This window comes from Bacillus rossius, chromosome 16 (assembly GCF_032445375.1).
Source record: "Bacillus rossius redtenbacheri isolate Brsri chromosome 16, Brsri_v3, whole genome shotgun sequence".
NCBI classification, from domain to species: domain Eukaryota; kingdom Metazoa; phylum Arthropoda; class Insecta; order Phasmatodea; family Bacillidae; genus Bacillus; species Bacillus rossius.
Window position 1 is genome coordinate 18,652,645 of NC_086343.1, and position 26,351 is coordinate 18,678,995.

A 26,351-nucleotide genomic window follows, 5' to 3' on the forward strand; every position below is an offset into this window, starting at 1 on the left:
TTTTGTGCTTATCCGGTATCTATGAGAATCGGCCAACATCTATTTTTCATCCCCCTAAATGTTAGGGGTAGTCCACCCCTAAATTTTTTTTTTATTTCCAGTTTTTGGTAGGAAATCACCATGGCAACGGCTGTTGCTTTGTTGATGCTTCATTCGTCTCTATGGCAACGGCTATTTCATTGTTAGTGCAGTCCTCATCACCGTTGAAATTTTGCAAGTACTTTAAATATCAAAAATTGCCCTTTTTTTTTTTTTTCAAGTATATATATTTTACAGACTTGAAACTTCACAGTAATGTTCCTTATGTTACGCAGGATGACATTTTCCGAAAATTAGATCCCATAGCATAGGTGGTTAAAACCAGGCAACAGTGGGTACTTTGTCTGCATGAGAACAGTATTTTGCATTGTTCATGCCTTCTGTATAATGTAAATATACGGCTAACGAACGTAATGAAATGGGTGGGACATTTTACAACGTATTAAATTTTAAATTGTATTAAATTTTCACGGAATTTTTTATTATTTACCAATACTGTAAATGGGAGATGTGGCTTAATTCTTTTTCCATTAGTATAGCCGTGCGAAGCCGGGTCGGGCAGCTAGTTATATATAAATATGCTTATTTTAAAAGTTGGAATAATGTTGGTCTGAACATTTCTGATGTCAAAATTAAAAATAAACTATATTTTATACATTATTACAACTTATAATTTTACCGTTTAAGTAGACAGCGCATTTGGGAATGTAGTTATAAATCCAAAGTCCCCCTTTATTGTTTTTTGTTTATAAATTGTGGTTGGTGTAATAGTTTTATATTTATATGCCTCAGTACCAAAAAGCCTAAGTCACAATTTGAGAACTTTATATGAAAGTAAAGACACTGCAATTTCAATAATATAACATTATTTATTTACTTGTGTTATGTGCCATCCAACAGCTGAGGCCCATTAACAGAATGACACAAACAAATCAAATACATAAAACATACAATTCAATATAACATACACAACTACACAAAAAATACAACACAAACATGCGAATTAAAAGATACATTCGGTGATAATACATGTGACGACAAAACACACAAGACAGAAATATTTACATTAACAAAGTTCATAACAACCAAGTTTAAATTTTCTTATAGCTTTCCCAAAATTTTAACAAGAATACAAATAGATTTGTAGATCTTTACAACGACATAAACTAAAGTCATATAATATAATAATTTTAAACTTTTTTATCTTTACAGTGAAAGGCTTTAGTTCGTTAACAGTTAATATGATAATTTCTGAAGCACCTATTTATCAAGCATTTCTGTTTACAGATAATATTAAAGTCTCATTTGTGATATGATTGTAAAATGGAATTCTTAAATCATGCTGTGAGAACTAAGCGGTCGAAACAGTAAATGAGACATAGTGCATAGTGCACTGTGATCGAATTCCATATTACAAAACAGTATTCTAGTTTGGATGTAATAAAAGTAAGAATAAGCACAGTAGAGAGCCGGTTTTTTTATTACAGAAAATATTAATTTTGTTTGGTCCAGAGTAGTTTTTGTATATTTAATATTCCTGTTGGCATATTTTGTTCGTGTGTGCTGCGAATCCTGAGTTTTTAATTAAGATGACAACCAGCGTAAAACAGCAATGTTGTATGTCCAAAATATGTTAAATAAACGTTCTTTATTGCAAACATTCATTATTTGAATAACTGCTCTTTCAATGATAACCGTGTTTTTTCATCAACCTCCATTTGCGTGTTGCTGGCAATATTATACTTATGATTCATTTTTAACAACAGCCGAGAGTTCATAACATCGTAACAAACTTGCGTTTGTCTAGCTCAAATAAACCTTTGGACTAAGACTTTTAAAACACTCTCCAAGCACTATAAAAAAATCTGAGCGTGTTACGGTTCTATGGAGAAAAAATATATTGAGACATCATCTACAGTGAAACAAATACCAACTGTTCTGGACTCCAACTAGTTTAGCGATGAGGTACAGATTTACGCTCAGATGTCTTCACAGTCGCACGCTATCACAAGATTAGCAAACCACACTAATTTGCATATAAATCAGTGTCAAATCAACGAATCTGTATCACGTTTTATTTATTTAAAAAAAAAAACATAGGTACGTTATAAGTGAAACGTCACCCATTATATTTTTAACACGCGTTTTCATGCACTCAAAATATAGATCCTTCATTTACTAGTGTCTGTTCATATAATCAGTGATATCTAAAAAAGAATTAATGGGTTATGATACGTAACCGTACTGGAAATGTCTATACAAATATTGTCACAATTCTAACGCTAACACCGGATCCGACCTCAGAGATAGAAGTTTAGAGTTTCGAATTGCGAGTTTCAAACGTATGCGAGCATGGAGACCAACAGCACAGATGCTGACAGTTGCTGTGAAATGCACGTTTATTACACCGTCTGCTGAAAGCGCTTCACCTACTGACGTTACACACCGACTCGCGTTTATCTAGTTGCGTTTTGTTTTATCATCCCCTGACGTATGTGCTACGAATTTCGAACCAACCTGTATTCACCTACAGCTGACATGTCTTATTTTTTTATACACCCTGTATAGGCAACAATGAAGCAACTGCCGCAGTCCGAGCTGTACGAATGTCAGATGCACGGATATGAGAATCACGAATATCAGATCTCTGGATACTATCAAACACGATAACGCCGATCCTTGCGGCAGAGTGAAGTGGAGTTTCTTTGGGAATTAACGAATTTTTTTTAAAAAAAGTAGGGTTAAATCGTGATGACTATGGCCATGAAAATTTCGCTAAAAGATCCCGAGAGTAGCTGGAAGTTAAAACACTGTAGCATCGTCTGTGTTTCGTGATTGGGTGACTTACTCTGAAAGGCATGTCGATTGTTACAACAACCAATCACACTAATTCAGTGTGAAAGCAAACTCGTCCTTAGTGGCTCGTGCAAACAAGGCAACGACTTTATCTCGCAAGACGGCCGCCAATCACAAGGAAGAAACCGCTGGTGCGGGTATACCTTGTTGCAGTCTAGTAGGCGTTCGGATTTTTTTCGCGAAAATTTCCTTCCCCCAAGTGATGACGTAACCCAGAAGTATAAACGGCCCCGGTCAGCCTCGGAGAAAAAAAAAAAACACGTCAACGTAGCTACAAAACAGGCTAAGGTCGAGGAGGATTTAGAACGCCTTTAGGGAGTCAGCCAAAGCTCAGCCCTAGCGTCACTTCAGGCGCCGGTGACGGATGGACATCCACGACACGCGTCAAGACGGTTGAAAGGCTCAGGTAAAAAAAAATTAATGAAGGTAGCTCGGTCTTACCTGCCCAGATGGTCGTCTAAAATACTTGGTATTGCTACCAACTGTGTGGATTTTGACGTGACAACGTCTAATAAATCGATGAACGCCGGCTGCACGCACGAAAAAGTGTCCCGTTGCGCACATTGTTCCGTTACGCTGTGTCCCGTTACGCTAATAAATTGGCTAAAAAATTATGGTGATTCATATAATTGGTGATAGATATTTGATTACAATTTATTTATATCAAAACTTGTTCAGAATTATATTTTAACTTTATAGCTAAACGCCAGTTTTTAAAATTAATTACAAGTCATCTACACGTGAACTGTTTCGTCGACTGTTTATAAAGTGAAGTGAAAAGTTAATGTGGTTTTCATTGCTTATTACAACAACAATTTCAGCAGTAAAGGTTAATTATTCTTGCATTTTAAAAATCTGATTACTAGTATAATTTCAAGTATTTATTCTTTTATTATTAAAATTAAAATGATTCAATTTTATTAATAAAAGTATGCAATCATTTCATCAATATTTTGTTATGACGTCACGTTAAACTATCATCCGTAAACCGACTTTACAGACAACCATTTTTTTAAATTAAATTTCTTTCTATAGTTTACCAAATAGTTCCTACATGTTATTTTCGAGCTCTAACAAGGTCACGTGAGTGATCATAGGAACGAATATTTATGCGTTGCGTTTTACACGTCGTAGCATAATATTTAGTTAATAATTGTTGAGAAAAATTTGAGCCAAAACACAAAATGCTGGACAGCAATCGTGATGAATTCACATGGAAATTCCTCAAACAAATAGTATCGACTAGAAAACGATGTAACTACTAGCATGCCGTGGGAGTCACCATCGCAATAACCAACAGTATCAATCACAATATCCAAACACAAGTAGCATCACAATCACAATCACCAACAACACATCACCATCTCCAGCATCTTGTCCAGCACCATCCATCCATCCATCCATCCATCCATCCATCCATCCATCCATCCATCCATAACTCCACCTCCAACATCATCTTCGTTACCATCATCATAAATATAGCCTAAGGGCCATTCCTCCCACGTCATTTCCGAATCCCTGTTTAGCTCTGTGTTTCCGTCCCTCTGCAATATTAGAAACATCAGATAATTAACAGGCAATTAACAACAGTGCACCTCAAAAGTAAGATATTTTTAAGTGACAACGTCTAATAAATCGATGAACGCTGGCTGCACGCACGAAAGTGTCCCGTAACGCACATTGTCCCGTTACGCGGTGTCCCGTTACGCTCATTGTACGCTTGCGCCGCATCTATCTCTCTTCCACTCGAATGGAACAACCATCGATTTTACTTTTTTCGAGGCACATTAAACTTGAAACACTCCCATTCGTTTCCTACTTTTCCTATCATCGTCCTATCCTTAACAGAATAACACAGATTGGAAGAAGTTAAATAGCAAACATGTATAAAAGTTATAGTTAAAATAATCTCTTCGTTAAAGTAATAAACATATTTGAATTAATGAGTGCAAATAAAAGTAAATTTATCAATTAAATTGTAGATTTCATTTCACTCCTTCTTTGTATCCATACAAAATAGTGATAATTCAATAAAAATGATTCAATTTTCTTCATAAAAGTATGCAATCATTTCATCAGTGTTTTGTTATGACGTTGTCACGTTAAACTATCGTCCGTAAACCAACTTTACAGACAACCAATTTTTTTTTGTAGTCACAGATAACTCGAGCTCCGCTGAAACTGCGCCGGAGTTCTGTGTTTACTTGACGACAGGATTTTCATGTACGTATAAAGAAGAAGAAGAATGTCTTGGTTATAAATCTAAAGAGTTCTTTTGAATGTTTTGTAAACGTTCCAAGGTAAATTGCAATGTGTTAAGAAAGCAAACTTTCACTACCAGAACACCAGAAGATTTATAAAAAGTATCCCGAGATAATTGGTTTCTAATGTTGATTCTTAAATTTAACGTTATTTTTTTTTCTTTGACAGTCACTAGTTGTCGACAGGCGTCATACAGATGTATATACATACAGACATGAAACAACTTGAACGCCCACCGAAATGAACCCACTCCCGCGTCAGTCTTGTCAAACAGGTGTCCAGTTTACGTTCGAAATGACACTGTGACTAACCCCCCCCCCCCCCCTCCCCGGACATCAACCGGTTAACATTCCCACACTAAACACGCGCGCTTTGACTTTCCGAAAAAGGTCAGGACTGCATCGCAACCTGAAAATGACAGCATCACAGTGACGACGGAAGCCAACGATTCACTGATCCCCGATTTAGTTTCCCCGAACACATCCGAAATGTTCGTCCTCTTTCTCTCTCTCTCTCTCTCTCTCTCTCTCTCTCTCTCGTGCAACTTCGCGGCCAGAGTATGAAGAAAAAAAATTGGTTGTCTGTAAAGTCGGTTTACGGACGTCATAACAAAAATTTTATGAAATGATTGCATACTTTTATGAATAAAATGGAATCATTTTTATTGAATTATCATTATTTTGTATGGATACAAAGAAGGTGTGAAATGAAATCTACAATTTAATTGATAAATTTACTTTCATTTGCACTCATTTATTCAAATATGTTTATTACTTTAACGAACAGATTATTTTAACTATAACTTGTATACATGTTTGCTATTTAACTTCTTCCAATCTGTGTTATTCTGTTAAGGATAGGACGATGATAGGAGAAGTAGGAAACGAATGGGAGTGTTTCAAGTTTAATGTGCCTCGGAAAAAGTCAAATCGATGGTTGTTCCAATCGAGTGGAAGAGAGATAGATGCGGCGCAAGCGTACAATGAGCGTAACGGGACACAACGTAACGGGACAATGTTCGTAACGGGACACTTTTTCGTGCGTGCAGCCGGCGTTCATCGATTTATTAGACGTTGTCACGTCAATAAATAGCTAGTCTTTCAGTACTCAACAATTAAGTGTAATAATCTGACCTGGGTTAATGAGGAGCGAAGTCGTGTTCTCATGTTGTTCATGTTGCAAATAAACTTACAATACTAAATTCGGAAACGAAATTTAACGTAGAATTCTTTAAAAAAATATATAATGCCAAGAGTGATAAATAATGGATGAATAATATTCGCAGCTTTACAATTGCCAAAATATCTGGACGCGAATCACACACATACTTTCCGCGTCCGCCGCTAGAATACGCTGCCTAAGTTATTGCAAACGTTGCTTGCCGCCATCAAACGCAGATAGCAATTATGAGCACGAAACAGCCGGAGATATTAAACTATTACAAACGGTTCCATTAAAACCCAAGCTTTGGACCTAATATTCGACAAGATATTTTATTAAAATTGTGTCCATCTAGTTGAAATTCATCACACGTTAAAAGTTATACTTCCATGGCATCATTAAAATATTAAATGGAAATATTATAACCCCTAAGTATGTGTTTTTATATTTGTTTTTGCTTAAACGACTGAAATAAGTGTGTAAATAATTCCTGCAAACAAACATTAATCTTATTGAGCTAATGAAACCTTATCATTATATTATATTATTATATTATGCCACGAGGGAGGGACGCGATGCAGGTAGCGCCCGAACATCCATTACCGCTGCACGGTAAACCCGATTAGAAGCGGCGCCCAGCTACCCATCTTCCCTTTCCCCGAGCGCTTTATCAACCCAGAGCCCGGAGATTCTCTGCGGCTCTCGAAGGTTCGACACGTTCCCAGAAGACACCCTCTGCGCCGAAGCTGCGTAACTGGGACGCCACTGTTCTCGTATCTTCGGGTGTTTGAGTCGAGGGGATATTCTGACGACGTGACACATCGGTAGGGATGAGAGACCTTTCCAAGGCGGGGGACTCGGCAAGCATACAAACGGGGAGACTGGCCCGCGTGGGCAGCGAAGTGAAGAGGGCGAGCGAACACCCCTTTTGGCGAGCGATGGTGGGTGACGAGTGACGAGTGACGGGGGGGGGGGGGGGGGGGTTTCGCTCGCGATGATTAGTGCATCTGGGGCTGTGTTGTGTGTGCGGCGGACGAGTGAGGAACGCGGGACAGTGAGTTGGGACCGAGTCGCGCGAATAGAGACGAGCAGTGTCGACCCGAGCTCCAGCGGGGAGGGTCAGTTGTGGACCTAATGAAAGGGTGGACAGCACACATTGTTGTAATTTAATTATTAGCGTAAATATTAGCTAATTAATTCCGGGAATGTTTTCCCATTTGTAACATTGTTTTAGCTGGGAAATGCAAACAAATGTACTTCTTTAGTTTATTTTGAAATATTCTTTGAATAGATTTGTAATAAGCATAATATTTTTTTATTTAATATTATTTTTAAACTATGTGTAGTATTCTAAAATTTATATTATTTCTAAAAATTTATATTAATTTGTTTATTTAGTTTGTATTTTATTGTACTTGTAAGTTGTTTTCATTTTCTCGGTATATAAATTTCCTCGAAGTTATCTTAGTTACATATATATAAATGTTTGGTTTGTAAATTAATTTATTTGCCCCTAGTTTGGAAACGTTTGTGTGTGGTTAATATCGTCAGTTAAATAAATCAATGAAAGAAATAAAAACTATAAGCGGGTTTGGGCAATAGAGGGATTCATTCGAAGACACCCACCGAATCAAAGGAAACGTTCCACCACGTTTCCAAACTACCGAAAAAAAAAAAAAAATCCCCGGGGTTCGACCCCAGCTGGGAATCGAGCTCGTATCACTTCAGGTTTTTTGATATGACCGCGCCTGTGTTACGCGACTAATTAACTATCCACAGATGGGGAAAACAAATTTTTGTCAGTTCATTTTCCAATATTGTTGCCAACCTAACGAATGTGCGTGCATGTGAGACCGCAGTCAATAAAATTGAAGGGGGGAGAGGTTTTTTTTTTTCCATCTCTTCCCCCAGACCATACTGCGTGGGAAATTCCAGCTGATAACATACTGGCCTCGTAGGCCGCCACGGTATTACGCCCGGAGCTCCCGCGGCAAATATCGGATCGAGATAGCGTCAATACAACCACGGACGATAACGATACGTATTGGATACGAGGCGCGTTGCGGTTACGAACGGCGAAGGAGAGACGGGAAAAAAAAAATTGGTTGTCTGTAAAGTCGGTTTTCGGACGATAGTTTAACGTGACAACGTCATAACAAAACATTGATGAAATGATTGCATACTTTTATGAATAAAATTTCATTATTTTTATTGAATTATCACTCTTTTGTATGGATACAAAGGAGTGAAATGAAATCTACAATTTAATTGATAAATTTACTTTTATTTGCACTCATTAATTCAAGTATGTTTATTACTTTAACGAACAGATTATTTTAACAATAACTTTTATACATGTTTTCTATTTAACTTTTTTCCAATCTGTGTTATTCTGTTAAAGATATGACGATTATAGGAAAAGTAGGAAACGAATGGGAGTGTTTAAAGTTTAATGTGCCTCGAAAAAGTCAAATCAATGGTTGTTCCAATCGAGTGGAAGAGAGAGATAGATGCGGCGCAAGCGTACAATGAGCGTAACGGAACAAAGCGTAATGGGACACTTTTTCGTGCGTGCAGCCGGCGTTTATCGTTTTATTAGACGTCACGTCAAAAAAAAAATCAGGTTCGTCCGAGCATCAAATTCAAACCTGTCGAGAAATTAGACCTTATTCGCTGAACCCCTCCAAATTTTTTCTCAAAACCTGCAAAAGAATTTTTAAAAATATAAAATTTTATTTTTACACTTTTAAATTAGTAAAATTGAAATTAGTTATCTTAAAAAAAGGTTGTTTGTACATTTAGTAACACAAAGAAATATGTTTTTCACCTATATTTTTTTTTAATTAACAAAAAAAGCCTGTAACTATTTTATATGATTCGGAATCTTAACTTTTAATTTTGTTTTTATTTTTTTCAGTGAATGTGTAATTTACATAAAGTTCTTGATTGTTGCTTGAGCCACATTTTACCTTTGCTTTGGAACATGATTCAAAACTGGGTTTGGTGCCATACCTTTTTATAAACACACTTGAGGTGGATTGAAACTTTTTTTAAAATTCATAACAATGCTATTTGATAAATTGTTTGACTACCCTACTAAAACATATTTATGAGATAAAAATTCCACTTATAAGAGCATGATAAAAAAAACTAAATTTTCCACATAATCTTACCCTGACACACAACAATAAATTTAAATAAAAAAAATTAAAAATTAAATTAATAAATTAAAAGTAAATTTTAAAAAAATGTGCCACTAAGAGAGTCACATCAATGACGGAGTTTGCTGGAAATGTCCAATGACATTTTGTCAAATTTAATTTCTACCCCGGTCTCCGTGCATATAAAAAAACAAGACAAACAGAAAATTTTTAATATGCATTAGTTTTGTACCTACCTATTGTAAATTAACGCTATTTTATTGCAAAACTTATTACGAAAGTACATTTTTGTTGTTTAAACCCGTGTGTACGTTATGTTCCGTAAGTGTGTTTAGTTTGTAAAACCTTTTTTTTTTTAACACGTATTTTTTTATTTGTTTGGACGGAGCCGAAACAACGCTGACACAAAAATAAATGTTTGTTTTACTGACCTAACAACACAGGAGAGGTATGGACTCTTTGATGTAGGCGCACCCATTAGCTGATTGGCCACGCGCTACGCGCTGTTCAGGGGAAGAATTAGGATCCAAAAAACACAACCGTTTTCAACAAACTTCATGCGAAAAATATATTTTTTTTAACGTCTAATATTGAAAATTTTCTTTCGTTAAGGAAGAGACTATGCACTCAAGCTTTTCAGAGACATAGTGTATGTTGATAGTATTACTACAGCTAATTACAGTCACTCCCGAAAATCAAATTCAACACAAAATGATCATGACCTCAACATCATCATTTGTGGGGTTTTTTTTTATTCTCTTCTGTTTGGGATAACTATTGTGTTTGTTTTGTCTTTTCGTTTTGTCGTGTTTTTTTCTCGTTTCAACTGTTGTGCTGAATTTTTTTTTGGGTTCAATATTTTTGTGCTGTCATCATTTGTGTTTTTTTTTTCGTTCTCTTAGTCCATTTTTCTTTGTTTTTCTTTGTTTGTTGACCATATTCCTGTTATGGAATATTATGTGGTGTTTATATCCTGTTGACAACAGCCATTTTTTGCTTAATTTGGGTTTTTTTGTCTTACGGTATTTTTTAGTTTTCTTCTACAGAAAAAGTGCTTAGCAATGGCGTATGTCCAAAAGATTACGTCAAACCATGCACTCCCATTGCACAAATCTTTCAAAGATAATAGAGAAAACTATTTATAGTAGCCGGTCAACTATTAACTTCACAGCATTCCACTTAGTTTAAATAATATTCTTTAACGAAGACAAATTTCGAAAGTTAAAAGAAACCAAATTGTTATGGCAAAAAAAAAATCTCTTGAAACTAAGATTTCAATCCTATATCTCCCACGTAAGAATAGTGTAAAATAAATAGGATTGACGTATTTATTTTTGGCCGTCGGCTTGTCTGTCGGAGATCTTCCGCCAGGTCCGTGTGTGTCCGTCGCTGTATGCCAAAGACGGGGTGCTCTTCAATTTTGGTCTGTCGTCTTCGGTTTCTGCTCCGGCCGTAATCCTCCACCGTTTGCCACCGAAAAATAAACGTTCCTGAACGTTAAGACTCGTCGAAATGTATAGTTACACACATTTTGCAAACTAAGAGCAGATTACTAAAATTTATAAAAAAAATACGATTTATGTGTGCTGCGGAAAAATGTTATATATTTAAGTGAGTGGTGGTGCTAACATTGACATTACTATTTGGTGAGCTGAGAGAAAATATGAGGAGTATTGGACAGTCGCTGAATCAATCATGCGTGGAGCTGTGATGTAGTTATCAGGCATTTTAGGGAAAAAAATCGAGCAAACCTAAAAAAAAAAAATTAGTTTTGAAATTTGGCACAGACGTTCCTTTGAGTGTTAAAAATTGATCCTTAAAAGTCCCCATCTCTAAGATGCCGGCTTTATACTTTTTTTAAGGCAATAAGGGCGTAAGTGCCGAAATATGCATATCACGACTGTTGCGCAAAAAATATTCATTCTAATATATCAAAATTTGGTCAAAATTTTAAAGTTAAGGGCCCTTAGTCCTTAACCATTCGTTTTTATTACTTTATACACAGAAAAAAAATTAAGCCTTATTTATAGAGACTGGAAAAATTCGCGATTTCAGTGACCTTCAGGATAGTAATAATATTGGAAGTAAATTTGCTGCTCTACACATGCACACATTGAAATTGTCCATCCACCCTCAAGCAAGACAACAGGAAAGATTTACAGTACATCAGCTATTCAGCAGGACATTGGTGAAATGAAAAACTATATTTTGTTTTGTCATGCTATGACTGGATCAGATACAACCAGTGCTTTCTTCGGTAAGGGAAAGAAGCCAGCATGGAACATCATCAAGAAAGATGTTTCCATGTTTTTACATGTCCACATGCGGACAAGAAGTTCCTTATTGCAGCTGGAGAAAATGTATCAGGGACATGATAACTATTCCACTTTGAATGAAATGAGAGTATATGTATACCTGCAAGATAGCAAAGATGCCTGTTAGTGCTTCTTTCCAGCTAGCCTCTCTTCCACCAACCAGTGCCGCATGTGATCAGCATTCTCTTCGGGTTTACCTACAGGTCGAGTGGCTGGGCCATTCATTAGATCCTGTTTAGTGGGGATGGAAAAGTGTGAGTGGCACACTTATTCCTATAACAACATCCCTTCCTCCAGCTCCAGAACAGCTCCTGAATTTGATATCATGTAACTGTAAAAGTGAATGCAGCTACAAATGCGAGTGTGTGCGGGCTGGACTGCAGTGTGGTATTATGTGTGCCAAATGTCGTGGGGCAACATGCACTAATGTTGTTGTCATTGATGGTTCTGATGAAGAGGACCTTTAATGGACTGGTTAATTTTTTTATTGTGTACTTCCATTAATTGATTTTAGATCAGGTTTCATTTTTTTGCTATGTATTATGCAACAATAATGGATGTTAAATAACTAAACACCTTTTACTTCACATCTTTTACAAGTTACGATACAACTGAATGAATATTTTTCGCGAAACAGTCGTGATATGCATATTTCGGCACTCACGCCCTTATTGCCTTAAAACAGTATGAAGCCGGCATTTGAGAGATGGGGACTTTTTAGGATCAATTTTTAACACCCAAAGGAACGTCTGTGCCAAATTTCAAAACTACATTTTTTTTCCCAGGTAAAACACTAAAATTCCTGGGCTATTATGCTCCAGACATATCAAGACTGGCAACAAGTTATGTGATCAGCTACTGCCGAGTTGGGACCACGAAGCAGAACTTATTGAGATGCCAATGCAAGAAATTACATTTTGAGCAGACAATGTATTTTTTTTTGTCTGGATGAGAAAGGCGGACGGAGTGACTTCAATAATTAATGCGGTGAAGACGCACGCGCCCACCCCCTGACTTCTTATACCTCCGTGCCACGATCTGACCGCGCGGGACCCGGGCTGGCGTCGCCAGAACGATTATTTGCGCTCGGAGGTTAATGGTATTAACTTTGGCCGTCTTCCCATAAACATCTCCTCCCTCCCCATCCTCTAACCCCACACACACACGCCGCGCCCTTCTTCCGCCTCGGCTAATGAAATAACGGCGCCTCCGCCCACCGCCGCCGCTGCAGCGATCAACACATCCGCGCCGGCTCGTTCGGGGAGTGCGGGCGGAACCCGGGGCTCCGACACGCGCTCGCACAGACCGATCCCTGTCTTACAATCACGTGTTCACAAACATGAAGTTACTCGTCATCGTAAAATTCATCATCGTGATCACACAACACACCACAGTTATCACATAACTCACCATCGTGATCACATAGCTCACCATCGTGACCACATAGCTCACCATCATGATCACATAACTAACCATCGTGATCACATAACTCACCATCGTGATCACATAACCATCGTAATCACAAAACTCACCACCGCAATAAGTAATTCACCTTCATAATCATAAATTCCATCATCGTAATCATAAAATCCATCGAGGTCATCATAAAATTCATCATCTTATTCCCAAAATTCATCATTGTCATAATCGTAAAATTCAACAGTCATTATCGTAAAATTCAACAGTCATTATCTTTAAATTCATCATTGTCATAATCATTAAATTCATCATCGCCATAACAATAAAATTCGTCGTCACAATCATAAAATGTATCGTCATGATCTTCAAATTCGTCGTCATGATCTTCAAATTCGTCATGATCTTCTTAAAATCTTCTTCTTAAAATCCGTTGTCATAATCTTCCAATCCGTTGTCTCAGTCTTCCAATCCGTTGTCTCAGTCTTCCAATCCGTTGTCTCAGTCTTCCAATCCGTTGTCTCAGTCTTCCAATTCGTTGTCTCAGTCTTCCAATTCGTTGTCTCAGTCTTCCAATTCGTTGTCTCAGTCTTCCAATTCGTTGTCTCAATCTTCCAATTCTTGTCTCAATCTTCCAATTCGTTATCATAATCTTCCAATTCGTTATCATAATCCTTGAATTCGTTATCATTGTCTTCAAATTCGTCATCATATTCATCATACTTATCCTTTAACACATCGTCATACTCACCATATTTTTTTCTACTCAATCGTAGCATTGTGTAGCAGATAAATTACATCCCAGAGGCATTAAAGGGTTCAAGATTCGATAAAGTGAAACGTACAAAATAACGCGTCATCTCGCGTATATACAACTCCGTGCGCGACTCACTCACAGACTTACTGAATGACAGTTCTATAAATATTCTAACCCACTTCCAAGTGAGCTACAAATAGTGGCATGCATATTTCGCGAAACAATTCCGAGACTAGCTAAAAGTTAAAAACAAAGTTAACAAATTAAAAATAACCATTATTTATTACACAGACCGAACCGAACCTAACCTAACATTTAACTTCGGTTAACATCGGAACTGTTCGGGTTATGGTTGTGGCTTTCATCCCTGAAAACTGCAGGCGATCATTTCAAAACAAAACTTTTGTGGAAACGCACTACCTCTAATGTAATGTTACATCTGACCCATTGTTGTTTAGACGATTCCTTCCACAGATTTCCTCTGTTCTGCCTAGGCACGTAAAATTTGGCACAGGTTTCTTCTCCGCGAGATTATGTGTACCAATTTTTTGTCCATCATTGAGGTTTTCTGTGACAAAGTGTAAACTATGGCATTATAGCCATGAAATCGTTTAAAATCAATATTTCCCCCAATGAAAGGATTATTCAAAGACGGTATAATGCTATGTTTAAGTTTAATTTTTTTGCGGCTGTCAAAATACAAGACTTCCCAAAAGTTGTTACAAAAAAAATTCAGATGAGCATTAGTGCACTATGTGAACCAATAAAGTCCATCCTCGACCGACTATTAGTTTGCTAAACGGGCACTCGTCAATTCCGCGCAAATGTGGTATCGATGCATTATTTTCTTATTTATTATTTTTTAACTTTGCGCACCGATGCGTCTGACGCAAGTAACGGAACGTATTTCTTGCTACGTGATGCGCATTGCGTGGCCAAACGAGGAAACCGGTTCTTCACCAAAACTGCGGTTATTGTTGCTGGCGTGTTGAAGGAGGTGGTGAAGGGGTGGGTGGGTGGTAGTGGGGGGAGATGGAAATTGCTGCATGGTTATGACATCGAGTGAGGTTAATGATCATGCGGACGAATGAATGCAAAGAGATTTTCTCCGGTGAATTATACGCCACGAAATTTCTGCTGGTGGCAAAAGGGAAATCTACATGACCTCGAAGGTGGTTTCGCAATAGGAATGGACTAGCGCGCATGCATGCATGCATGCATACATACATATATACATCAGCAAACTTTCGCCAGCTGTTGGATTGCCTTTTCACGTTTCCTAGTAACAACTAAACCTCAATCCATGTAGAACAATACCTTGTGTAACATTCGAATTGGTATTAGATCTGTAATGGGTAAGTAAGAAATATTTTTAATTTTTCACGCTTTTAAATTATTTATATTAATTTAAAATATTGCAAAAGTTGCTCATATATCAAGCAGTAATAAAAAATATATATTCAAATATCTTCTGTACACATAACAACAAAGTTTGTTCCAGATTTTATATTATTTAAAATCTAAATTTTTATTTATTCTTATTTTTTTCCCTTAAAAATAATTGTTTAGAATGTGTGTGATATATTTATATTAATAAAAAAAAGATTGTTCACTGAGCACAAATTTTCCCCAGCCTAACAGTAATCGTAATAGGGGCCTGGAGGAAATTTTAGTTGGATTAGAAGAAATTTTTGTTAAACGTTTTGTGGGTGAACAATTTTTAAAATACAAAAACCGTGTTATTTTATTCTTTTACAACAAATAATGATGAATTTATAATAATGCGAAAAATTTCGAAGATACAAGAGTGATTAAGAAAAAGTTAATTTTTTTATCCTATTTACCTCCAGCTTACCATAACTAGAAATAAATGTCACAAATGGGTGTAGGAAAATGGTTAAATAAACTGGTTCAAGTAAATACGTGAAGTCAAACGTAACTATGCGCTTGAACTTATTAGCAAGTTGGATGAGGCTCGAAACAATCATGCAACGTATTTTACCCGATAAAATATTTTTAATAAATAATGAAAATTTATGCTTTACTGTTATTCGCACACCTGCCTACATTATAATCAGTATCGTTGCAAATGTAACTATTAAGTTGTCTGAATAGTCAATTGTTTTTAAACAACTTCCAAAACATTAGATGAATAGTGAGTGCTAACTTATCTAAAATGAAACAATATAACTATGTATATCCATAATCAAGAATGTTAACATTTCTTGCTGTGAGGTATTTTCGTAAGTTGTCTACAGATATCAAGAAAACCAGTTTCTGGACTCCCTCATAAGCTTTTAGAAACATTTTATCAAAAAAATTTTTTTTAGATCACAGAGTGATTTGTATGAATTGAATTAACAAAAGTAACATGAACATATTTCATACAAGTGTATCTATTTACATGGAATTGTCTATTTTTAACATACAAAGCTTAAACCTCTTCAGAGATAATTTCCATATAATTTAAGTTAGTGGTGTGACTCAATATATTTATATTTAATCTGCAATTTTAAATAAAATAAAAAGTTTAATGCATTCCGTAATCTAATGCTTTTTCATGGGTAGTTTTTTTATACGAGCTGAAAATGCTTTCACCGGATCTTAAATTAAACTTCTCTAAAAAAAAAAAAAACTTTTATTTTGCTCGTTAGAATGATGTAGCGTATAAACATAAAACATAGAAATACTGCAAAATGCAGGCTAAATATTGACGTATATCAACACACACATTATAGCCATTACATATTGACCACGCATAAAATAGCCATCAATGTTTAGTTTTAATAATCATGTTTGAGATAAATAATATTAATTTAAATATGACGTGAATTAAAAAAAAATCATTGTTCGTGAACACAGCTCAAAGATTTCAAAGATAAATTCAGTAAAAGTCACATAAAAAAAAATACGAAATATAATTGTATTACTATTAATGCACCAGTCTTGGCATCAAGCGAAAACAAAATTCTGATGGAAACAGATTATATATATATATATATATATATATATATATATATTTATATTAGTAACTTGGAAGTTTGTCACGCGCGTGAGTGGTGTCACCCTGACGTCACATATTGTGTCGAACGTGATTTGATGGGAAATGATTTTATTCATATCGGTCAGAAGCCTCGATTGCGACTCCAGCGTCATACACAGATACAGAAGCGCAATTTCCTGTGATGAGTAAGTTATTCCGTACTATTTCAGTAAACTGTATTTTCGAGAGTATTTTTTTCACTCTTGAAAATACACTGTTAAAACAGTACCTACAAAAATGTTTAGTTCGAACTATAACAACGCAGGTACTGAAATCTCCCGCAGAATTGTAACAACCTCTGAAAAGAAATTAATGAATTATAAAAGCAAAAGTTTTTAACAGGATGATCAATCAAATCATTTGAACAAAAGATAGGCCTACTGTTTTAACTTGGAACATTTTATAACGAACCCACACACGATTATTCGATTTATAGATTTAGTAAGCGGTACTTTAGTACCTATTCATATGTATATAATTTTTGATTAAGGTGCACAAATACATCATCAGTTTTGTACTTAAACAAATGCGTGTCATTTGATAATTTAATCAACTTATTCTACACGTTTGCTGCACGCAATGTTTCAGATATATTTCAGAAATATATGAACGACAAATTTTATAGCTGTATTGAAAACTAAGAAAATATTATAAAAATAGCAACTACAGCAAGAAATTTCGATATTTTTTTTCCAGATTGAAAGACAACCTAAAAATGTATGCCTGCAGATAATAAGAATGGCTCAATATTTGTAAACAGCACAGTAGAATTAAATTTAATTAGTTTAATGTGTCCAATGTCAAATTCACAGTTATGTACTTGCATATTTTACTTACTCTTGTGCCGTAACAGAGCAATTACGATGGATACAATTTTTGCCTCTATAAATGTTAGTATCCAAAAACAGGTAAATTTTTTTTTCAGTGACTAAATTTATTCCTAGAAACATATTTTAAGATGAAAATAGTACAATTTTACACTCAATTACAAACGCAGACATGTATGGGTATCGACTTACGATTTTACCTTAGTTTTTTATATTACGAAATAAAGTCTATATAGGTATGTATGTATTTGTCGAAACTTTTTTTAAAACATGTAAAAAAAAAAATTCATTACATATGCTAATTCTAGTTCATATATAAAGTAAAAATTATTTTATGAGTCTTTTAGTAACTAAAGCGTTCAACAAAAAAAAACCTTCAACGCTGTTCAAAATATAGACGTTTCTTTACCTCAAAGTACCCGAGAAGTATACATACAGATTCGTTTACTTACATACTTGCAGTCTTCATTTTCAGTTGGCGCTGCCATTGTGATGTTACTTCCGGGTACAAGAACGTATAAATATATACATTTTGCGATTTCGGTTACTGCCTAAGAGCAGCATTAATTCAAGGAACCGTACACAATACTGTACTATCGCTGTAACATCTAAATTAAGGTGTCTCATTACGAAAAGCGTTTAAGAGCCATTAAACTAGACTAAACAAGTTTCATGGAATTTTCTTTTGACGTGACAACGTCTAATAAATCGATGAACGCCGGCTGCACGCACGATAAATGATTACCCATTGTCCCGTTACGCTCATAGTACGCTTGCGCCGCATCTATCTCTCTTCCACTCGATTGGAACAACCATTGATTTGACTTTTTCGAGGCACATTAAACTTTAAACACTCCCATTCGTTTCCTACTTTTCCTATCATCGTCCTATCCTTAACAGAATAACACAGATTGGAAGAAGTTAAATAGCAAACATGTATAAAAGTTATGGTTAAAATAATCTCTTCGTTAAAGTAATAAACATATTAGAATTAATGAGTGCAAATAAAAGTAAATTTATCAATTAAATTGTAGATTTCATTTCACTCCTTTTTATCCATACAAAATAATGATAATTCAATAAAAATGATTCAATTTTATTCATAAAAGTATGTAATCATTTCATCAATGTTTTGTTATGACGTTGTCAAGTTAAACGATCGTCCGTAAACCGACTTTACAGACAACCAATTTTTTTTAAATGTAATTTTAGGACCGCGGATAAGACTGGAGTTAAAAAAGATATGGAAGAACTGGTATTTAGTAATGTACATAAGTATTACAGGGACAATAATCAACCTTTTAATAATAGGGTAACCGCTTGAAGTCCCATAGAGGCATCACGCCAGTTCGATGCCCGGCGCGTAGAGGCGACGAGGCATGTGATGAGCGACCCATAACCGCCCTTAGCGCCCCCGAGCTCTTATAGCTCGGAAATCAGCCCCGAGGCCCCTTTAAGTTATCTTTTATAGCTAGCAGCACATTGTACATACAAGTGATTTTTTCATTCCTTACCATCAATCTGTGAAACGAGTCACGTTTGTGGACCACTGCTTGGGTGATTTGAAATGTGAACAATTGTAACATTTCGAATCATGCTTCGGTGGCAATAAGGTACAGTTATGTGGGATTTCCAATTTTTTCAATCGGCGATGTAAAACCTTTATAACGTAGGCCAGCAACTGCAGTAATTTTCATAAAAAAAAGTTTTAAATAAATAATATTGCGTATATTCAGTAACTCTGCCCATACAACTGAATAATACTGTGGAACATGATTTAGATAGTGTTATACACAGGGGCGCAACAACTAAATTTCCAAAGGGGGGGCAATATTCCTTTTTATAAAGAATCATCGATCCCCCCTATTGAAGCGGGGGTCCTCCCCCGGGAAAAATTGTATTTCAAGGAGGAAAATGATGCTATTTAAGCAGTTTTATTATCTAAAAATTGATTACACAGCACTTTCTTTGCCCCCGTTTGCCCCCACTTCAACGTTTCAGAGGAGGGGCAAAATACCCTTGCCCCCCTTGTTGTTGCGCTCCTGGTTATACATTTCATACTTATTTCTCTTTATTTTATTTTTAACAGTTCCTGCACTAGCGGCATTACCTTTTATTAAGTTCTGAATGATCAAGTTTGTCGGTTGCCGACTTATTTGGACGGTTACTGTGCTTCAGCTTCCAAGTTCTGTGCCAACTGCCAAAATTAATAACGTTATTCTATACAACGCAGTAAAACGCCAGTAGCTAAAGCTACTAACAAAATTATCGAATCGGGGAATTTGGGTCACCCAATCAGCAGGATGCCTTAAAATTCACTATGCTTATCTGCTGTCACGGATATATTTTGGCTGAATATTCTTTCGAACTCTTTTCTTAAGAGGGTACAATGCAGGTCTCTCTCAAGAATGCACTTAAGTAAATATATCAAAATCAAACATGTAAACAATTGATATAGGAAAATTCCCGTAATAGAAACTTGCAATATCTCCAGCCTAAATGTTTAGAGTAGTGAACATCAAGGATAATAATTATTAAATTAAAAATAGGTTAGGTTATTTCAGTAAAGTAAATACATAATAAGTAAACCTTGGTTGAAATGGTAATTTAAGTATAACTAAAGATAATGAAGCTGACCCAACTTAACCACAACTGGTGGCTCACTTTATTCGCATGAAGCTGCTACTCTACACATTTACAATGTTTTTTGTTGGTTTTTAGGTTTGCCAAAACAGACAAAGACGCTGGTGAAGAAAGAAAGAGAAGAAAAAAAATAACACGTAACATCTTTCGGAGGCTCGCTGTCCGCTCACCGCGGGGCGAGCACGCTTCTTATTAGCGTCCCGCCAAAAGCCAAAGTCAACAATTGGTCACGTGAGCATATTTGCCGAGCGTAGCTCGATTACGTCAAAACACGGGTGCGTGCAGATTTGCTAGGCACACGCGCTGAGATTTCACTTACTACCGCCGCCGATATAAATTCACTGACCCCAGCATTTGGAAAAAAAAAAAACTTCAAATTCGTTCGAAATTGATACCGTCTAACGACAACAATGACAGTTTATCTGGGGGTTCACAATTCTGACTTTTTTGTTTTGTTTAAAATGTAAAAAAAAAAAAAAAAAAAAATCTTGGTGGCTCACCCTGCTGGTAGTCGAGCCTGTCAGTGGACGTGACTGTCAGTAGACGAACTATGGCCGTTTCCAGTTCCCAGATGGCACTTCCCATGCTAACGCGACGACACTTAGGCCCCGAGGTGTTACCGCTACGCGGCTACTACAACTACTGGCAAGGCAAGCCGACGGCACGCCAGCAAACTGTTGCGCCTCCCCCACACACAGGCGTGCTGCTGGGCGACGCCGCTCGAGACATCTAGCGGCGAGAATCTGAAACATTTGATCTCAATACTTTGGTACCGTTGTTTGACCCAACAGTAAAATATTTCTTCTCTGAAGGGACAAAGTTTAATTTTCAAGGACGTATATAGCATCAAACGGGACGAGTGTGTTTTAGGATAAAGAAAAGAAAAAAAAAGTGGAAGGGGGCTGAGGAAATATAATTTTTTTTAATTCAAAATCTTTCATGGAGGAGGATGTTAAGACTTCTCACGTATGTCGCAGTGTCTAAAACTGTTTTTAATCAATTTTCCAAACTGCAAGAATCAAATAACTTTGTAATAAGTGTCTTTCAAAGTGTTCAAATACCAACAACAACCAGCCTGTTAATAAAATGCTGCATTACAAAATTTGCACTAATAAATTTGTGAATGTTAGTCTGTGTATATGTATGTAGATATACACACATGTGTACATAAATGTACAGATACACATATTATAAAATAAAATTTAAAACAATTGAAAGTTATAACCAAAAAAATGGTTTAAATATAGGTCTTAAACTAGAACTAGAATATTTATTTGTATTTTTTTCAGACATCCACTAAGAGGAAAGACTGTAAGCGCCATTGCCCAATTAAAACAGTACACATGCTACAATATTATCATTAAATATAATCAGGTTAACAATTAAATTCACAGAAAATACAACATTATGGTTGTGACGTAACGAGTCACAACGGTAAATTCAAAACAGTTTATTCTGCTATTTTAATTATTTTCTGTTTGCAAGATATTTTCATTTGTTTATTTTATGAATTTGGAAATAGCACCGCTCTGTGAACTGCTTTACTCTATGGCACTAGACCAGCCACGCAACAATAGCCTGCATTCTCTAGACAGAAGTTATTTCATTGTTACTTTACCATAAACATTTGTTTCGATTGTCGTATTATTTTAAACTATTTTTATTTTGAAATTTGGAGTTATTATTTGTATTTTTGTGTTAATGCATGTCCAAATAGAAGTTTTCTTTATTTGGCGTCTGTTGGCTTGGGTCCACCGACGACCAATCAGGATGCTGTATTTGATTCTAGCACGTTAATTATTCGGAATTGGAACATACGTTGAAAATTGACGCCATTGTACAAACACAAAACAAGTGACCGAGTGCCTATTTATTAGCAAAAAGTTATTGAATGTTCTAATATTGACCTTCTATATATATAGTACAGTGAATAGTGTTAGGATAAACCTAAAAAAAAGTTATGAATTAGGAGTGATCTACACACGCAGTTAGTCTGATAAACTTTCCGGTAATGTAATGTGCATAATACTGTGTTTCAAAAGGGTACTTCACTATCCTGAGGTGAAATTATAAACATATTTCACATTCTTACATTTGATTAAACACTAAAATGCCTATTACTATCCCTTCTGCATCAGCCAGACTTTGTTTTTCAGAAAGTATTTTATGCGGCCTATAAGGCGTAACTACAGAGTTAAGTTTGTTTATACTCCCCAGTAGTCGCAAGGATACCGAGGTTTTGGGCCTACCCTGAGTCTTCTAGCCCGGCAAATACAAAGTGAAGTTAAATAATTGAAAAAATCCTGACATTGATAAAACAGTAAGATAGCTCAGAATAAACATTTTATGAAAACGATATAAAATCCTAAGTCAGCGAGAATTGTGCTATCTTTATACTGAAATTTCTATGTGCACGACGTAACTTTCCGGTGGATTATCACATTTATGCCTGTACAGTCTTACTAAGCTGCATTTATTTTATTTAGTAACATATTTAATATACTGTATGAATTTGCAACTCGGCGTATGGGTAAAAGAGTAATGTGTGTTAAATTAACCTACTAATAATCTGTCACATCAGCCCTTACAGGCATAAATTCTATTATTCAAATTTCTGGCATTTATTAACATATTTGTTTTTATTATTAACCTGATAATCCACTACTTTGTGTTTTCTTTTCCCACACATATTACCTTCATTACTGTGTATGTTTTTAAGTCAAAACAATTCTCTGACCTTGGATCAATACAGTGGCGTAGCCAGGATTTGTGTATGGGGGGTGTTAAGAAGCATGCCCCCCCCCCCCCCCCGTATTAAAACGGGGGGTCCCCCGGGAAAATTTGGATTTTAAGGTGTAAAATAGTGCTATTTTAGCAGTTTTCAGTACTTAAATTTAAATATTGTAATGGTAAAAATTTTATTAATTTTAATATGAAATTTGTTTGAGTGATGAATAAGAAATTAATTAAAGATTTGTTGCTAAGGGGGGGGGGGGGGGGGTTGAACCCCTAACCCCCCCCCCCTGGCTACGCCCCTGGATCAATATAACCTAAATACATTTGTCATCCCTGAGCATCTATGTAAGTTAAACTTAGGTAAAAAGGTACCATAGATACCTGGCGCCCAACCACATGTTATACAATTACTTTTATTGCCACATAATTTGACATCTTGAAGTTCTGTAGTGAAGCCTAAGCTATATACATTATTATATAGATAGCCGGCAGCTAGAACTAGAATCTTTATTTGTATTTTTTACAGACATCCACTAAGAGGAACGACTTTGTTCGCCACTGACAATTAAAACAGTACACATGCTACAATGTTTATATTAGGTATAACCAGGTAAACAAATACAGAGAAAATCCAACATTATGGTGTTCCTCGTCAGAACTCAGAAGTATATAATGTTTCCTCCGTGGACAGGTTTCAGGATGTGTATTGGGATTGTCCGACCGTCATCTTGAATTGTGGCGTCATGACGGCCATCTTGGATGACCTTGACCTTAATTATCTGCCAAAAGTGACTCAAAATGGTACAAAATATGCCCTAATTCAACTAAATCCGCGAAAATTTCAAATTTAAAAAAAATTCTAACGAATTTAAAAAAATATAATTTTTTTTTCGAGGTAAATGTTCCCGGTTTGAGAGAAAATTACTCGTTTTAGTCCTCAAAAAGTCTAATGGCTTGAAAATTCCTAAAAGCAAGCCGCCATAAGCCGCTGAGGTCATGATCTTGACAATCAGGATGCCATGGCCACCATCTTGAATTATGACATAACCGTTACGAATAACGTTACGGCCGCCATCTTGAAAATTCGTATTTGTTATGCTAGAAAATCGGGAAAAATTTTTAAATTTATAAAAAATTTAGTAAATAAAAATATAAATAAAAACATTCCGCCATATTAGATTATGACGTTACGGCAGCCATGTTGAAAATCAGTAAATATTATCCAAAAAATTCGGATAAAAATTTAAAATTTATAAAAAAATTTTTAAAAATTTTGTATTATTTTAGTTAAAAAACTTTTTCCCACTATAGTGCAGTAATAATTTATTACTGTGATGCTTGCCATCTTGACATTTAGGCACCATCTTGGGAATTCGTGATTATTTAGCTAGAAATTCGGGAAAAATTCCAAAATCAATAAAAAAAACACTCATTAATATTACTGATTGATTCGATCTGTCACTGTCCTTGTTCGATACTTGACCGATTCAAAAATTTAATTTTATGGAAAAAAAATATTAATTTAAATATATATGATGAAAAGTCCTATAAGAGACTAAAATTACTCTACTAATAGCCTCTAGTAAGCCGATTATGACATATTGACCACCATCCTGAAAATTGGTAATAATTAACCTATAATTTCGGGAAAAATTCAAAAAATCATCAAAAAATCACTCATTAATTTTTTAACTGAATCAATGAATTACTGCCCTTGCTTCAATACTTAGTCCTTCCAAAACAGTTTATTTAATTAAAATTACCCCAAAATACATGTTCGAGAAATAAAACAACAAAATTACAAACCAAAAATATAATTTATTACATAATTTCTACTCTACTAAAGGAAAACTTGCTTAAGTAAGGAATCTAATAATCACATAGTTCTGCATCAGCTGGAAGGGATTAATTCTTAGCTCCAATCGGTTTACCGAAGACAGAGACCCGTGCATCATGGGAAAATGAGAACGACATATCGCAGGAGCTGCAAGGATACCTAGTTGATGAAGACGAACCTTTCAGACCCGAACCAGATGATGATAATGATGACGAAGTTATACCAACTCCCGGTGTACTCTTAAGCGAATAAATTAATCGCTGTTGCAAAGAAACCGTTATTTTATGTCGTACGGCACGACCTCTACAAGTCTTCATGTGCGTTTTCATGTTATCTTTACTGGCAAACTGCTTATGACATTTCTCACAGCCAAAAATTTTGCGTGAAAGATTTTCTTAGCACATTCTCTCTTCTCGTGTCTTCGAGGATTACTGTTGTTCGAGGATATCTTGTCACAGTAACGACATCGATGTTTGATAGTTGTTGACGAATCACCATCCATTGGAGTCTCCATCGAGGGCGGAACGTCGTTCATCGTGGTTTCCTCTGCAGCCAGCGAGATCTGCTTCACCGTCGTCGAAGCTGCTGTCAGGGTTCCCGTAGACGATGGTAAAACTATAATTTAGTTCGCTGTTAAATATGGTAAAGATGCCATACGGTAAAGGTAATTACGTGGCCTAATTATCAGATGAGTCAAATTAGGTAATCCTTCCACCGTCGTAGCCAGTAACAAACTGAAAGTCCTTTGGTATTAGACTCGCTTATACCTATACCCGCGACTGATCGACTAATATGCTAGTCAAAACAAGAATCCTTTACTATACTACACGAGTAAAAATAATGTTAAAAAAAGAAAGCACATTTCGAAGCAAATTCGACAAACTAATTGGACACACAAAGTAAACGCAATGGACACACCGTACACACAGTACACACACAGGACACACAATGAACACACCAGTACACATACAGGACACGCAATTGACACACACTATAAGCACAGGATACGTAATGAACGCAATGAACACACAGTATTCACAATTAATACAAAGTATAAGCAATGAACACCCAGTACACACAATTAATACACAGAACACACACAGTACACACACAGGACACGCAATGGACACACAGTACACACACAGGACACGCAATGAACAAACAATACACACAATGGACACACATATTGGACACATAGTACACACACAGAACACACAGGACATGCAATGGACACACAGTACACACGATGAACAAACAATACACACACTAGACACGCAAAGAACGCACAGTACACACTG

The 26,351-nt window shown here is 35.9% G+C and overlaps 1 protein-coding gene across 2 annotated transcripts in view; it reads right to left on the minus strand.

Moving 5' to 3' along the window:
• The window catches only part of LOC134539962 (high affinity cAMP-specific and IBMX-insensitive 3',5'-cyclic phosphodiesterase 8-like), a 240,847-nt gene extending 219,733 nt beyond the window's left edge, over positions 1-21,114 (minus strand). For both annotated transcript variants that reach the window (XM_063382353.1, XM_063382352.1), the window contains exon 1: positions 20,981-21,114. The gene's annotated coding sequence lies outside the window, so the exon portion shown is untranslated. The remainder of the gene's footprint in view (positions 1-20,980) is intronic.
• Between the last annotated feature and the right edge of the window lie 5,237 nt (positions 21,115-26,351).